At 42.6% G+C, this 18,225-nt stretch overlaps 1 protein-coding gene across 1 annotated transcript in view; it reads left to right on the forward strand.

Annotated features, from left to right (window-relative positions):
• Positions 1–18,225, forward strand: part of ADRA1A (adrenoceptor alpha 1A) — a 174,313-nt gene that overhangs the window by 114,168 nt on the left and 41,920 nt on the right. The gene's annotated exons all lie outside the window — the stretch shown is intronic.

Below are 18,225 nucleotides of genomic sequence, written 5' to 3' on the forward strand. Positions count from 1 at the left end.
AGGCCGATTCCCAAGAGAGTTCATGCTGAAATCAATCTTGAATTGGCCAGCGGTGTATGTGCAGCCAACAGATCTATGTCTGATCAGATTCAAGCAGGTCGATTCTCTTGGTCGATCTGCCCGTACACCTCTAGATAAATGGGCATCTTTAGTCTCACCACTGCGCTGGCGCGACTCCACTACTGCAAAGTAGAACGTTCTCTATGCCATTCCACAGCTCCTAAGAGATGTGAGAGGAGAAGAAGAGAAAGGCGGAGCCACACACAGAGAATCTGCTGGGCTGAAATGGCGCCCCCTAGATATCAGGGGCCAGAGCAGAGGCTAAACTGTGCCACACCATAGATATGCCACTGGCCATACTTGCCAGAGGGCGTTGCTCAGAAACAGACTTCACTCTCATCTAGTTGGTTTTAGCCTCTCTTGTTTTCCCCAAAGAAAAAGAAAAAATACTCCAGTAATAAGCCTGATAAGTTTCATTCTGGACAATACTAGCTCCTTTTTCGTCGGTGACAGTGAGGGCAGAAAATAATAAAAATGAAATTGAGCCCTAGACAAGGAAGTAACTTTGACTGCCTTTTATAGTCCTTTTGGTAAGCTGAGGTGGAAGATGGATTACAGAAGCTGGTATTCTAACACCCAAGTCCAAGGCACTTGCCTAGGTTGCCATGCGGATGATCCTGCTCTGAGGGCTGGTGCACACCGAGCGGCTGTTTCAGCGTTTCTGCAGCCGCTTGCGCCTGCGGATGCGCTTGGTCAATGTATCTCAATAGGGGGGTGCACACCAGAGCGGGAGGCGTTTTGCAGAAACTAATCCTCCCGAGGTGAGGCATTTTTTGGATTTCGGATGCGTTTCTGCCTCAATGTTAAGTATAGGAAAAACGCAAACCGCTCTGAAAAACGCCTGTTCAGAGCGGTTTTGCCGGCGTTTTTGTTACAGAAGCTGTTCAGTAACAGCTTTACTGTAACAATATATGAAATCTACTACACCAAAACCGCTACACAAAACCGCAAAACGCTAGCTGAAACGCTACAGAAAAAGAAGAAAAAGCAATTCAAAATCTGCTAGCATTTTGCGGATCTGCTAGCGGTTTTTGGTGTGCACCAGGCCTAAATGAGGGTTTGCTCTGAAAATAGCACAAACCCAAAATAACCACTTGTTATCTCGATAATTTACATCATTGTGCATTAGAAAGTGCAAGTGTCACTTTATCCTTTTTTCCCATTAATCCTCCGCCTCTGGTTCCTGCGAAACAGGAATTTGCATATCTGGTGGAGTTTTTTTCCTCATTACTGGTGTCACTCAACAATAGCGGTGTTATGATCAAATAAACTTTTGCATGCTTGTTACTCACATAGGCTACGCAGCGGCTGAGGATCGACCAGGCTCTGAGTTTTCTGGACTCAAAGTGGGAAAAAGAAAAGTAAATCAGACTTAAAGAGGAGCTGTCAGCCATACTATCTCAGAAAAAAACACATATATAAGTAGATAAATACTTGCTCTACTTACATAACATACTGTGTATTGCACTGTCCACATTTTAATTTGAGTGATTTTTCTACAGTAAAAAAAAGAGAAAAGTCTTCTTAGCATTTCCCATTTTAACTGTGGCTATTTTGAAGCTAATGTCATTTCCTCCCTTACTCTCCTCTGCCTGATTGTGTATGCATTGCCCGCCCTCCACTATAGAAAGTGCATTGTCTCAGCATGAGAAATATTGGCCAATCACAGAGGAACAGAGGTGTGGGAGGGGAAAACATGAGGGAAAGAGGCTTCAGCCAATCAGGCGGCATTAGTTTAGTCTGAGGGGAAAGTATAGAAGCAAAAAAAGGACAACCCAGCATGCCCTGCAACTTCCTTTGTGTGTACCAAATTTTGTGTGTACCAAATAAAGAGTCAGGTAACCTGGGGAATGATCATTTAGCAACAAGAAAAGTAATAGTGACGTTAACTTTTGAATTGCCTGGTTAGCATCCTTATTACTTGTTTACCAAATAAAAAGGAAGAATTGATTTTTTATTTTATGACAGTTACACTTTAAATTCTTTGCATTTATTTATTTATTTAATTTTCATTAATATTGCTTATTTTTATATAAAAACATAGAGAGTCAACAAACTGTTTTTAAAGAGAACCCGAGGCGGAACGTTACAGTAAAATAAGATACTTACCAGAAGCAGCGTTCCTCCCTGAGAAGATTGAGCCGCTTCTCGAAGTCTCACTTCGCTCCATTTGGTCACCAGCAAGCAGTTTCACTTTTTTGGTCCTGGGGTCATGACGCTATACACCCAGCTCTGTGTGTACAAAGCACACAGAGGAGGGAAAGGGGGTGGGTGAAAGGCAGGGAGAGCCAGTAGGATGGCCTGAGGGGATAGGGAGAGCCAGTAGGATGGCTTGAGGGGCGTGGAACAGTCGTTACGCAGGAGTGCCTCTCCTGCTAAGCACGCCCCTTCCCCTCTAGGATTGCCAACAAGCTCCTTGTCACTAGAATCCGGAGGTGGGGCTGCAGGGTGCAGGGGGCATAGAGAGAGGCGCGGAAGGGACACCGAGGCATGTCCTTTAGATGGGAACATGCCTTTGTGTCCCATTTGGGCCTGCTAATCTGCCTCGGGTTCACTTTTAAAATTCTTCATAATCACTTTTAATGCAATCACAATTGTTTGGGGGTGCATTGGCTTATTTGTTAGAGTTTTGGATTTGTTCAGCCTGTGCAGATGATGATTTATGCAGTGAACAACAGGGGATAGCTTTACTAATTAGCCGGGACCCACATCCAACAAGCCTTCTGTCAGGAAGGTCAAACAGTTATCAGAATAAAAGAGAATTATGCCAGAAAGTGTACAATCAAGCGGATTCACTAATTGCATTTCTCAGGCTGTCTGCTGCAGAATGTGTGATTAATACATAAATAATAGACACAACAGATCAGCTTCATTTGCCTTATTAGCTGTGTCATATTGTCAAAACTTAGGTAGACTTCGAAAGCCTATTAATTCTGTTTGCCGGTTTGAATAGAGATGTTAATGTGTTGACAAGTTCCATCAAAATGGAACTATTGACCTTCAAATTTAACTGATCCATAGATATGGCTTTACATGTCCCACACTATGGGCTTGATTCACTAAACGGTGATAACTCAAATTTCACACCTTATCAAAGATCACACCTTATCAAAAGATATCACACCTTATCAAAGATATCACACCTTATCAAAGTCAAAGCCTTATCAGAGTAGCATAGCGAGTGCTACGAACTTATGCTTGCTAATTGGCAATGGCACTCGTCCTGCGCTGAGCCCCTGCGGGTTCGTAGCGCTCACTATGCTACTCTGATAAGGCGTGCTAACTTTGATAAGGTGTGATATCTTTCATAAGGTTTGATATCTTTGATAAGGTTTGATATCTTTTCATAAGGTGTGATATTTGAGTTATCACGGTTTGGTGAATCAAGCCCATTATGTGCTTGATTTCTTGGCAGTTAAAGGGCTCCTGAGCAGAGGAATGAAATTTGAACTTACCTGGGGCTTCCTCCTGCCCTCCGGCACCCATGAGTTGCCTCAGTGTCCTCTCGGTCCCCTCTGTGGTCCTGCTTGCGGCTCCGTTAGGTGCATGACTTTGGCTGAAGTTGTGCGCAACTGCGCATGCCTGTCCCATTTGTGATCGAGCTGGACACATTGATGGGGTCCCTTAAAAGAGGAAAAAGTTGATGAGTGCCAAGGGTAATTCATTTGCTTATTAATCGGGCAGCATTGTGGCAAAGTGGTACATGCTTCTGCCCCATGGCTGGATTTGCATATAAGTATAAGATGTAACATTTTTTTACTGCAAAGTTACAGAGACCCAGCAAGCTCATGGTGAACCAGAGCTCCTAGGATAAGGTAGTAAGATAGTAAGTACAGTATAAAACTAAGTATAGTATAAAACTAAGTTGGTATAGTATAAATAGCTCTCTTACCATATAATAATTTGCATATTCAGCAGTGATGCATTATGGGAGACATACTGTACAGCCACTCCAATCTGAATAATCGCAAATACTTTCTGTTTCAAGAAGGCAAACTTGTTTTTACAGCATAGGTTTGATACAAACTCATAATGGCGTGACAGCAGAACACCATTCGTCACCACTTCAAATGTTTTGTACCTAAACTAAGTTTACAGTGGTGCAATGTGGTGTGGCATTATGCCAGCTTTGCAACGTGGCTTGCTGCACTGCAAAGCACCACCTATGTGATGTTCACAGTGCGGTTGGTGCGTTGTGGTGAAACATGCGCGTTAACAGTAAATTGAAGCATACTTTTTGACTGTATGCTTTCCTGTGACCGTTGCAACGCGCGGGTTACGTGTGGTGCAGCTTTCCCATTCCGTTCCATTGTTCCTGGTGTTACCCGCTGTGATCGTAGCGTTAAAGTGGCGTGAAATACAAATACAATTTTTGCTCTAACTAAACAGAGTACCACATCACCAGAAACGTGTATGAAAGTCCAGTTGAGCTCTAGTGGGTTCCACGAGTCCAATAAAAGTCTGACTAAAGTTAATATACCCCATCCCCACTCCAGTCCGTTTTGACGCCGATTTACCACAGCATTGGTAGAGCGACACAATAATGTGTGAATGGACTTCCCTACATGGAGATCCAGCCAATATCAGGGCTCTGCCAGGTACAGAAGTGCTATGTTTTAAGGCACAATTGTCCTGGCAGGGCCGAGGCAGAGGCGAGAGAGGCTCCAGCCTCAGGGCACAGTGTAGGAGGGGGCGCACAACTCACTCAGCTATCAGTCCCCTATTGTGTTTGAAGCAGAGAGAAATAAGAAAATGGGATACATGGCAGTGACTGCAAACCAGATAACTAGAGATCAAGGTGTTGGAGGGGTTGGGGGCCCTGGGGTGCCTCTTAGTCTAATAGCAATCAGTATGTGACGGCTGGGGTGGGAGAGATGGAGGGGCGCACTTTGGTGTCTCAGCCTTGGGTGCTGGAGGACCTTGTCCCGGCTCTGTGTCCTGGTACCTTAGATTTCGCCCTCCATGAACCTACAAACCCCCAACAAACTGCACCGCAAGTGTGCAGGCTGGCCCAGTGGTTGCTTCTCCCTTACTTTCCTTGCCCGTTATAGGTAGCTACAGGTGCCCCTTGGCATTAGGTAGCCAGAAGTACCCTCAATATTAAAGAGAATCTGTATTGTTAAAATCGCACAAAAGTAAACATACCAGTGCGTTAGGGGACATCTCCTATTACCCTCTGTCACAATTTCGCCGCTCCCCGCCGCATTAAAAGTGGTTAAAAACAGTTTTAAAAAGTTTGTTTATAAACAAACAAAATGGCCACCAAAACAGGAAGTAGGTTGATGTACAGTATGTCCACACATAGAAAATACATCCATACACAAGCAGGCTGTATACAGCATTCCTTTTGAATCTCAAGAGATCATTTGTGTGTTTCTTTCCCCCCTGAGGGGGGAGTTCATAGCAGAACCACAACACTGAAGAACTTGGCAGCCTTCCAGACACAGGCTGACAAGTCTGACAAGGGAAAGATACATTGATTTATTACAGAGACTGTGATAGTACAAAGTGCTGCAGTAAGCCAGAACACATTAGAATAGCTTTTGGAACTTGTAGGATGATAAAAAACAGGATGCAATTTTTGTTACGGAGTCTCTTTAAGTAGCTAGAGGTGCCCCTGACTGAACAGAGATCTCATCAGTGGAATGCAGAGAGCAGGGTGAATAACCTCTCATTTAAACTCTCATCAGGACTGCATAGGGAAGGAGGGAGACAGGCCCTCGGGGAATGGACTGAGCCACTTTACCATCATGAGGCACCAGTCTACAGTGCCTTATGGTAAGTCCGACCCTGGCTCTTTCAGACGGATAGCTGAACCGCACACTTGTTGGGTAATTCCAGCACCCATCTGCAGGCCATGAGCACCTTTCGGCTGCAATTTAATGCAACCAAATGGCAGCATTTATAACCTCACTCATGCCAATGTTTGACACACATTGGGGTCACCTTGCAGCTCCACTGCTATGCTCAAATCTGACCCATATGGCAGCCACCTGTGCGGAGCACAAGCAGCCCCCAGATGGTGCACGAGAGCAGCTGACAGACTATGAACTCAGTTAAACTGATTAGTAAGGTTGCCTAGAATACAGTTCCTCTGTATAAAAGACAGGTTTGTTTTATATTCACATCAGAATCAGAATCACTTTATTTCGCCAAGTACAGCAGGAGCTGTAATCGGAATTAGTTGTGGTTCACATGGCATAGACAGAGTATAAGACAGAAGCACAGCACGTACAATTTAAGATGCAGCAATCAGTTCATATCGTCCATTTCACTGCTGTGCAACTACAGCCCAGTAAAAGACACCATAATAATAGTAATAATAATAATGATGGTAATAATAATAATAAGGATGCAGGTAGTAACCCCAAGTCTATCTGGAAAGGCCAGGCAGGCAGCAGCGGGGACTGGTTGATCGACCCAGCTAGAGCGCAATGGTATGCGAGCCCATCAGGGGGAGGTTGGAGTTCAGTAACCGGACAGCTTGGGGGAAAATGTGTTATAATGAACTTGTTTACACATTTAAGGATAGCAAATGACATTGATTGGACAACCGACATGGGAAGGCTGTGAAAGAGAATTAGGGCATGATTCATTAAAAACCAGGAAAGCAGGCCTCTAATTATCCATCAACATCTCATCTTAATTACTGCTTCATCCTGAACAAATCATTCAGTATAAGATTGCATTTAGTGTGGTGTGATAAATATAAGTGATGCAAATACTGCTTGTGCACCTAATTCTAAGCCTTTGCCAGCTATTAAATGAATGCTGTACAGCATAGTTCTGTATTCTCATCATTATTGATTGAAGTATGTGGCACACTCCAGCGCTGGCCTTATATAGCTGGAGGCTGTCTAAGAAAAAATCCCCATTGATTTATTAATTTCTTGTATTTATATAGCACCATCGCATTGCACTGTGCTTTACAGAGTGCATAAAAAGATTTCCAGTCCAAGTCAAAGGGTCTCTCAGTTTGATATTCCTACAGTAGTCTAGGGAAAATCTGAGAGACAGCCAGTTAACTGACATATATATTTCTATGATGATAAAGGAAAGCAAAACAGCACCTGGATGCAAAGTAGATAATAAGGGTGCGTAGCATAGTTTGGTAACTTGAGCTCACCATAGACCGAAATGTAAAGTGTGGCTGTAGCAGAGCCGAGCGTACAATCTGAGTGCCAGACGTGCTGGAGTTTAGCTACTATGGCTATCATTCATAAAGCATTCCCGCATGTGGAAATGCTAAAAACAGCCGACTTTACCGAGCACTGAGCAAAATATGTATTCATAAAGGCTGTTTCCGCATGCGAAGCTGACTTTTCTGAGCAGAGCGATAAATCACCGCATTCGGCGGTGATTCTATGCGGAAATGTAACAAAATGTCAATTCATAAAAACTAACGCAGGCGGTATGCGGAATTACCGCTCCCCTGGATGCAGCGATAGGCATGCGGAGTACATGTAAGTGAATGGGACAAACCTCCCAAGCAGCAGCAGAGAGAACACCGCACGGAGGGATTCCGCCTGCTTCTCCTGTTTCCGCATGCCTACCGACAGCCTACCGACAGCCTACAGCGGGATATCTCCGCACTCCTACCGCAACAAGCAACATTTTTATGAATGACCACCCAGAAGGCTGAAATACCGACAGCGGTATTTTCCCGCACGGATTTTGGGTACCGACAACACTTTTATGAATGATAGCCTATGTAGCCAAACTCCAGCTAACATCGGAGGTCAGTGGCGGAGCAGAGAGTGCACAGAGTTTGGCCCATACCCAGCCCCCCCGCGCTAAAAAAAATAAAATACACACGATTGTTTCGCGCATGATGTGGTGGGTTGGTGGCATCAATAATGTGCAACCGATAAAATTGCAAAACCTGCATGATTCTATCATGTCAATTGTCAATATGAAGAATTAAGGCAGTTCTGATGGTAAAAATAAGTCCAACTCAGTACTAGTGCGATGGACCCTATAAAGTGATTAGGGAAATAAATCAATTTTCTGATCATTGTGATTCTTTTGGTTCATGTGTTAGCATACCATTTAGTAATCATGGCAAATACTGCAAAAAAACAAAAAAACCTCAAAGTATCAAATGTAGCTATTATGACCATCAAATAATAAATGCATCAAACACTGACCCCATGTGAAGTGCAGCAAACATTACGCTTCATAAGAACTATAGTAAACATTATGTCCTGTATGAAATGCAGTAAACTTTATGCTCCATATGAAAAGCAGAAAACATGATGCCAAATATGAAATACAGCAAACATAACCCACATAAGAAATGCAGCAAATATGACAACGCTATGAAATTCAGAAAATGTTACCCTACATATGAAATGCAGCAAATATGACAACGCTATGAAATTCAGAAAATGTTACCCTACATATGAAATGCAGCAAATATGACAACGCTATGAAATTCAGAAAATGTTACCCTACATATGAAATGCAGCAAACGTTACCCTACATATGAAATGTGGCAATATATGTAGCCCTCCCCACCCATAGATAGTCAAAGGTGTCCTCCCCATATAGGTAGTCCCTCTCATTGATAGTCAAAGGTGTCCCCAGTGTAGGTAGTTCCCCCCTCATAGGTAGCCAAAGGTGTACCCCAGTATAGGTAGTCCTCCCCCATAGGCAGCCAAATGTGTCCCCCTGTATAGGAAGCAACCCCCATAGGTAGCTTAAGGTGTCCCCCAGTATTGGTGACACCCTTTCGGCAATCAAAGGTGTACCTCTGTATAGGAAGTGACCCCCCCCCCCCCCCAGGCAGCCAAAGTATAGGAAGTGACTACTTCCCAATGGTAGCTAAAGGTGTCTCCAGTATAGATAGCAACCCCCCATCAGCAGGTAAAAGTGTTCCCAGTATAGCTATTGACCAACCCCCATAGGTAGCTAAAGATGTCCCCCAGTATAGGCAGTCCCCCCTCTTCCCAGAGTCTCCTATGAGGCTTGCAGTTCAGCGGCAAGACCCCCCACCCACCGCAGCGTAATGCAGCAGCAGGAAGACTCTCTCACCTGATCCAACTGGCTTATTTTAGATGTACACCCTGGATGACACTAACCAAAACAGGGGGACGTACAAACTCCATGCAGGTAGCGTCCATAACAGGACCTGCAGTTGCAAGGCAAAAAATGTCTAGGCAAAAGAAAAATAAATAGATGAGACATTTGATCTGATCAGAAAAGTAATTTGCAGATCTGTGAAAGCTGCCATTACTGACCTGGTTCACAAAACTACTATTTGCTGGGTTGTCTGCAGCCTTCTTCATTTTCAGTCACACACCCAAGCATGCAGCTGATGTAGGCGCAGGTGGGCATAGTGAAGTCAGAATGCCTGATCTGTATAATGATGCTTTTTTCCCATAATTTTTCTTGAGTATTGTTTATAACACACTGTCATGCTGTTTGCACACAGGTGTATGAAAGTGCTCACTGGGCATTGAACTGCATGGCTGCAGCACATTTTTATTAAATAATGTGTAGCTAGGAAACTGTGCCGTTGCCTTCCAAAGATGTTCTACAATGCCTAGTGATGAATCAGTTTAACTCGAGCATTTAAAAAACAAGGGTTTTGTGTACACAGACACTTATATTTGCATTTGAGTTGTATTTCTGAAGGATTATGAGCACATAGTAAATGTAGGACTTACATTTTGAAAAAAGTATCATATAGCAATACTAGTTTTAATTTAAAGGGGAACTTTAGCAAAAGGGGAAAAAAATAAATCAATACATTGCAAAGTGAGAAGTTAAAAATAGAAGAGGGATCAAGAAATGATTGATATTCGCCATGTAATTTGATTATGTTGCTTGATCCACAGTGAACCTGCATGTAATCATCTTTACTACTGGCAGACAAGAAAAGAACTAGACAGCACCAACTGCCATTATTTATAACCACACCCACTAACATTGCAATAGGCTAAAAGGGTGTTTTTTTTTTTATAGATATGCATATGCACAGAGGGAGATACTGGTTGCTTGGCAGTTGGAAACAACTATTATTTCCCACAATGCAACAAGGTTCAAAGACAGGAAACTGTCAGGACCTTGGTCATGACATCACACTGTGGGAGGGGTTTCACCACAATATCAGCCATGCAGACCCCCTGATGATCTATTCAATAAAAGGTAATGATTTATCATGGGAAAGGGGGTATTAGCTACTGTTTGGGATAAAGTTCAATACTTGGTTATAGTTCCTATTTAAAATGTATTTAGAGTTGCATTTGACGTGAGTATTTTTCCAACTGCAGCCTTTGAAGTCAGTTCCTGATTATTATAAATTCGGTGGGGGGGCTGTCTGACTGAAATGTGAATTCACCGCCCGTCAGCTGCTCTTGTGCACTGGCTGGCCACATTCTAGTGCTCAGCATGGGTGCTGAAGAGGCAGCCACTGTCCAGAGGCACATCTGAGCGTGGAAGCGGCCGTGCTCAGAAAATACATGTAGCATTTTTTTTTCCACCAGGTAACCCCATATTGTGTCAAAAACTGACACACATAGGGCTACAAACGCTGTCAATTGGCTGCATTAAGTAGCAACCGTGTGGCACTATTGGCTATACTCAGAATATATATAGGACTGTTTCAGGAGGCAGCTGAACTGTGTGCTCTGTGGGCAGTTCAGTTCAGCCGCCTGCAAGAAAGAGTCCTAAATGTATTCTGATTCCATAGTGTTTTAAAAACCACCAGTGTAAACAGAGCCTTGAAGCAAACCTGAACTGAAAAATAAAAGTCAAAAGAAACATACACACATCATACTTACCTCCCGTGTAGTCTACTATTGGATAGCAGCTTTACTACTGTTAGAGGGCCTGAACAAACATTCTGATTGATATTATGGTCAAATCGGAGAATTGATCGTCCAAAGAATTTTACTGTTAATGGCCACCTTTGGGCTACTAATATAAGATCGCTATGCAACGGTGGCAAGGATGCATTGCGCATTAGGAATGCAATGCGCCACATACAGTGAAGCATACAGTACATTGTAAGTATGCTTCCCCATTACGCATGTTTTCTCTGCAGTTAAAATGGTGATAACAAAAGCTTAGAAGTGCCCTACACTCTGCTTCAAGTAAGGGAAGGTATATTTGAGCTATGCTATGTTCTGCGACAAACTAAAGGCCATTATAGACGACAAGATCCTCAGATACGAAAAATATTGCAATCCATATATACTCTTTATTATCATTGTCTAGCAAGCACCTAATGTGAACTGGAATTATGCAAAATAAATGCAGATTACTCCTTGGGATTGTATGTAATGAATCTGTTTACAGTTTAAAGTACTGTAATGCTTCACTGCCTTCTTTGTCCAGTAAACACACAGTATGTTGTGTGTCATTCCGACAGAACCCACTGCACTGCACCAGTGGTGGGTCGATGTGAATGTACAATGTAAATATACTTTCATTGCGTTATGATGTGATTATATTGTCTGGACGAAGCATGAAAGAGCCTCAAGCTTGCCAAATATGTTGCAACCTGATTGCACAAACTACCACCATAGTTGAGTAAGTAAGACCGCACCTTATGTTTATTTTATTTCCCTTTAGAACAGTTAGGACCACTTTAAGGCTAAGCTTTTTCACCAGAATTTACTTTCCCACATTTTAAAACAGTTGGGACACCACGTTCTGTCAAATCAAAGCCTCAGCAAGCAAAAAGGAAGTTTGTTTTGACATACTTTATACTTTATATTTATGCTTGACTGTTTTGTCATATCTTTCATAACAATATTTCAGACACAGATTGGCGCACCCTGCAGATTTATGCTGGTTTATGCACAAAATACTGGAATCTGCATATACTGCTAGTTTTCAGCCGCCAAAGCAGCTTATACACTGCATGCACCTCAACTAAAACCTGAGTACACAAGGCACTGAAAGATAGCACCTGATCATTCAGGCGGAAGCAGGAAATTTGGGCGCATGAGGCAGGTGGACAAAAAGGGCGCCGCCATTCACTCCCATAATAAATATCGTTTAATGGGCGCCCAACAGGAAAAAAGGGCGCCGGAGAAAAATAACGTTTTAAAAGCGGCGCCCGGAGACCTTTAATGTTTTATAACTGCTTCTCATGATTACCCATTATTTAATGATTTATAATTTTTTAAACATTATTTTTAAACGAAAAACAGTACAATATTTTTTTAAAACATTACTTTTAAACGAAAAACCGTACAATTTTTTTTTTTAAACATTTTTAAACAAAAACCCGCACCATATTTTTTTAAAAACGTTATTAATGCTTATCACAGGGGGGTCTTAGGTTTAGGCACCACCAGGGGGGTCTTAGGTTTAGGCACCACCAGGGGGGTCTTAGGTTTAGGCACCACCAGGGGGGGTCTTAGGTTTAGGCACCAACAGGGGGGTCTTAGGTTTAGGCACCACCAGGGGAGTCTTAGGTTTAGGCACCAACAGGGGGGTCTTAGGTTTAGGCACCACCAGGGGGGTCTTAGGTTTAGGCACCACCAGGGGGGTCTTAGGTTTAGGCACCACCAGGGGGGGTCTTAGGTTTAGGCACCAACAGGGGGGTCTCAGGCTTAGGCACCAACAGGGGGGTCTTAGATTTAGGCACCAACAGGGGGGTCTAGGGGTTAGGGATAGGTACAGGGAGGGTTCTGTGTGAGAGTAGGGTTAGGTATAGCTTTAGTAAAATTCGTATTAATGTTTTATAAAACGTTATTATAAATTTCACTTTTTAAACAGGGAAGATTAACGTTTTTAAAATTGCCGATTTCATACACATTATTTAATGATTTATAACTTTATTAAACATTATTTTTAAACGAAATATAGCACAAATTTTTTTTAAACGTTATTCATGATTATCGTTTAAAACCCTGCGCCCTTTTTTCCCGGCGCCCTTTTTTAACGTACGCCATTCAGGCAGCCCATTCACAGCAATACAAATCTCCTTATTAACGGAGCTAACTGTGTAATATGGTAACAGGAGAAACAAAATAGAAGTCCGGGCACCAGCCAGCAAGATATGCTGCCTAACAGCCGTTTCACAGATAAAACTGCTTCTTCAGAGGCAACAATAACACACATAATGGCAAAAAACAAGATTAAATACATTTTCAGATAGAGAGGGGAAGGCTTACCGCACTTCCTGAACGCCTCACCGCCGAGCGCGCACCCAGTTTCGAGTGCCGCCCCGAGCCGCTGATTCGCAGGCAGACAGTGACCTCACCCTTTCGGGAGCATCTAACAGGACATGCCTGATTGGTCTGCGGGGATTCCTGACGTCTCCCTTTCGGGAGCATCTAGTAGACGGAGCCTCATTGGTCCTCAGAGGGTCAGGTGACTCCGCCTCTACTTCCCTATTTACATCTTGCGCAGCGGTATCGACTCCCCATTGATACCGCTGCGCAAGATGTAAATAGGGAAGTAGAGGCAGAGTCACCTGACCCTCTGAGGACCAATGAGGCTCTGGGCGGCGCTCGAAACTGGGCGCGCGCTCGGCGGTGGGGCGTTCAGGAAGTGCGGTAAGCCTACCCCTCTCTATCTGAAAATGTATTTAATCTTGTTTTTTGCCATTATGTGTGTTATTGTTGCCTCTGAAGAAGCAGTTTTATCTGTGAAACGGCTGTTAGGCTTTTGCAATAATCTGTCAGGAATCTTGGGGATGTATTAAAGGTGTTGTGTGCAGCATATCTTGCTGGCTGGTGCCCGGACTTCTATTTTGTTTCTCCTGTTACCACATTGTATGCTGTTTGATCCGGAGGCACAGCTTCTAACTCCTGCTACCCCCTTGGGTCTGCCCACCAGGGCATTTAGTGCCACTCTACGTGTCTACTCTTAACTGTATAATATGGTCGCCAGGTTACATTACGGTTTTACTGCTGTCCTGATTAGCAGCTTTACAGCCACTCGGGTACATTGCGTAGGGGGGGGGGGGGGGGAGGGGGTTAGTGTTCAGATTAGGAGGGGGGTTAAGGCATTTATAAGGGGGAGGTTAGTGTTAGGATTAGGTGGGAGGAGGTCAAGGCATGTATAGGGGGAGGTTACTGTTGGTAGTAGGTGGAGGGAAGTTAAGCAATATGAAGGGGGTTGTTTTGTGTTGGGAGTAAGTTGGGGGAGGCTAGTGTTAGGCATATATAGGGGGAGGTTAGTATTAGGAGTTGTGGGGGCGGGGGAGATTGGTGTAAGGCATATGTAGGAGAATGTTAGTGTTAGGAGTAGGTGGGGGGAAGTCAGTGTTAGGATAGATTTCTACTAGCGCCGTCCGTCTCTGAGATGGATGCCGTCACTTGTGCTCACCAGAGATGCTCATTACGTAATTATGAATGATTCAAATTATGCATTTTCTGCCTCATAATCCTCACTCGTGATTGGCCGCGATCACGAATGGCGATATCGACTGCGCATGCATTTGAATTCGACTCATGATTCTGTATTACGAGTCGTGATACCAAATGGACTCAGGAAATGCAGTTTTGTATAAAAATTAAATATATATATATATATATATATATATATATATATATATATATATATATATATATATGTTCAGAGTGTGGGAAATGAAATAAAAATGACATGAGGTCCCTCCTCCTGAGCCTCTTGCCCCCCCCCCCCCCATGCAGGCTGGGATAGTGTGGGGCTTTCCACCCTGAGTTATACCAGTCTGCATAGTCCATGCTGGGGGGGGGGGGGGATCTCTGGAAGAGAGGGGTGGCCAAGCCTCCTTGCTTGGGTCTGTACATCAAGAAATGAATAATTTATCCTTCAACATTACATTTTCATAAAAATGCACCACTCCGATCAACTGACAGTATTTTAAAGAAAAATGGGAAATTAAATCAGATTTCTCGCAAACTAACAAAAAAAAGCTTACAACTTTTCTGTACAACCAATTGTTTTTAACAAATTCCAGTAAAATTGGATCATTTCATTGTATTGTGTGTAGCCAACGTAATTGTTAGATAATTGCTCAAATGTATTCATCAGAGCAATCTGAAAAGGTCCTATCTTACTTCTGGAGATGAGCAAATTAAACGGCATTGGTAAGGTAAAAAGACATTGGCCATGAAAGAAGCAATCATTGACAGCTGGGAATGGAGACATCATTAGACCGATATTCCCCCACTCCGTAGAAAAAGATCACTGAAGTACTGTGCAACGATTTTCAAAAGTTTGAAAACTGTATAATTTGTACAATTCTCTTATGGACTTTTCAAGGAAAACAACTCATAAATAGGTGTTGCAGATCATGCACTGACCTGGGGCATCACTTACCGATATATTAATCTGTATTGAGCTGCCCCAACTGCTGCCCTGGGTGCCATTAGTCTAGTCTGCAAAATTATTCAGAATAGCTGAATAGCGCGGATTCCCTGCTATTCCAATGTATAAACCTTTACATGCAAGGTCCAAACCATGATTAGAGGTTATGGCTTGCAATAAAGTTTTACTATTAGTGCCATATAATTAGAATGCTGAACAGCTGTTTTTGAAGAAAATTAGATGACTGTAATTATCTCTCTATTATATGACCTTGCATCATTAAAAGCGATTAGTATAAATTACATTTTTTATTTTATTCCTGCAGTAACTGAATATGTTGACCTATAATTTTTATGCTGTCATAGAGCCCATTTGATAGAATATTTGATAAAACTCTTCTAGATTGCAAATACTTATTTAATGCAGCTTTCAATAAACAAGTAAACTAAAATAAGTGCTGAAAAAGAAAAGTGCCAACATTTTCCTTTAAAAAAAAAAATATCTTCACTGAAGAGTAAGAAAAAAACAAGATTGTGATAGCTTTGACGCTTGCTTACCAACTTTGATGCCCAGGATGTTGTCACAGTTTTTAACTCCCTAATGCTATTATAATATGTTTAATGTTTTTACCCTAACGGACCAGAGCAATTTTCAACTGCCAGTGCTCCTCCCTATCATTTGCCTATAACTTTATCACTACTAATCACACCAAAATGATCTATACCTTTTTTCACCACAAATCAGGCTTTTTGGAGGGTGAGATTTGTTTTCAGTAAATACTTTATTAAAACCAGGGAAAAAAATACATTACTTCTCAAATTCCATCCCCTATAGTTTTAAAATAAACTATGATACTGTAAATAAAACCCACACATTTAATTTGCCCATGTGTTCTGGTTATTTAAATTATGACTGTAGTACAATGAATGGCAACAATATATTATAAAGAGATTTATTTTTTTCTGCTTTTAGTTTTTTTGTACTTGATCAATAATTCTAAGCCCTTATTGCAAATATAACAGTAATATACCCTCATCACATACAGAGAAAAAAAGCTGAGTGCCTAATGTAACTATTTATGTAATTTCTTTTAAAAGCTGTCCTTTCGAGTCCCTCCGGCCAGCAGCAGCGACCCTTCAAAGCTGGCCGGCCACGTGCCTCCTCACCCTGCTCTCTATTCCCGGAGCTTTCTGCACATGCGCAGTAACCTAAAATTGCTACTACCCATACGCAAAGTTCTCCCGTCAGCAGTAGCGTGACCAGGGTGCGTGCACAGTACCACCGACTGGCAGCTACCGGCCAGCTTTGTGGGGGGTCACTGCTGCTCGATGGAGGGTCTCAGATAACTTGTTGGGCACAGGATGACTACAAGGGGCTGCAAGTAGCCCCACATAAGTTAAACTGATTTTTTTTTTAGCTTTAAAAAAACCTTTAAAGGGATGCTTAAGCCTTGTACCAGCCCCTTGCAGCCATCCTGTGCCCTTGCAGTCTCGATTGGATCGTTCTGTCCCCCACCGCTAGCTACTTTCGTTTTCGGCGACAGGCCCGACCATGCGCCTGCTTCTACACGTTCCTGTCTGCAATAGCTGGTGACAGGAGGATCCGATCAAGACTGCAAGGGCACAGGGGGCTGGTAGAAGGTGAGTGATACTGTTTTTTTTTTCAGGCTTAAGTGTCACTTTAAGACGTACCATAATTGTGTATATTGTTCAATTACAAAATGGTATATGTAGCACTGATATATGTAATTTTTTTTACATGAGTGGAATTGCCCTTTAAAGGAAAAGTAAATTGTAACATAAATATGATAAATCGACCCCAAATGTTTTTCTAATCAGTAATGTAATTACTGTCTCAGCATTCTGTACATCAGCCTGATTCGTATTCTCTGTAATCCATCCACTTCCTGTCTTTCCCTAAATTAGCCCTGATGTACACATAGCAGATCACAGCCTTTGGATTCAGATCACAGATATGTGAGTAATGCTGAGTTGTTGGAGTGGTTGGGTGGTTTGCAGGATAGGAGAGGCAATGGAAGCTGTTAACACTAAAGAAAGTATCCACAACATGCTGCATGTGGCTTAGAGATTGCTGCTGAAAAGAAAGCACAAATGGGAATTTTTCCCATTTGGGGCTAATTGGACCATGCCTGGTGGGGTTTTTTTCGCCTTCCTCTGGATCAACAGGGGTATGTGGGGGACGGGCTGGAGTTGTACTTTGTACTGGTTGAACTCGATGGACGTATGTCTTTTTTCAGCCAAAATAACTATGTAACTATGTATATGTAACAGTAGCTAGCCGGAGGAGTCTCTAATCTTTCTAGAGGATAAAATAATTAATGCTTTGCAATTGCATTATTGTTGGGGGCAATTTGGGATTAAGGGATATTTACATTTATTTATACATGTCCCTTAAAGGACAAATGGAGTGAGAGGGATATGGAAGCTGACCTATTTATTTATTTTTAAAGGGACTCCGAGCAGTGCAGAAACTATGGAAAGATGCATATCATTTTAAAGCTCTCTTTCTCCTCTTTCCAATGATATATAAACCACCGCCCTACGCCTTTTAGTTTTCGCTGTATTTGCGATTGAAATTGCCGTGGCCGCAATTTCAATCGTGAAAATAGAGAAAACTAAAAGGCGTAGGGCAATGATTTAGGTGTCGCCAGAAAGAGGAGAAAGAGAGCTTTAAAATGATATCCATCTTTCCATAGTTACTTGTATTACACAGGACGACACTATCCCCAGTGTCAGCAGCTCCATTAAGCAGAATGAAGCTGCTGACTTTAGGAAAAAGTCGGCCTGTGTAATACAATGTAACTATGGCCGCGGCCGCGGCAATTTCAATCGCGAAAATAGCGTAGGGCGGCGGTTTATATATCATTGGAAAGAGGAGAAAGAGAGCTTT

The sequence above is a fragment of the Hyperolius riggenbachi genome, chromosome 3 (genome assembly GCF_040937935.1).
Source record: "Hyperolius riggenbachi isolate aHypRig1 chromosome 3, aHypRig1.pri, whole genome shotgun sequence".
Lineage (NCBI taxonomy): Eukaryota > Metazoa > Chordata > Amphibia > Anura > Hyperoliidae > Hyperolius > Hyperolius riggenbachi.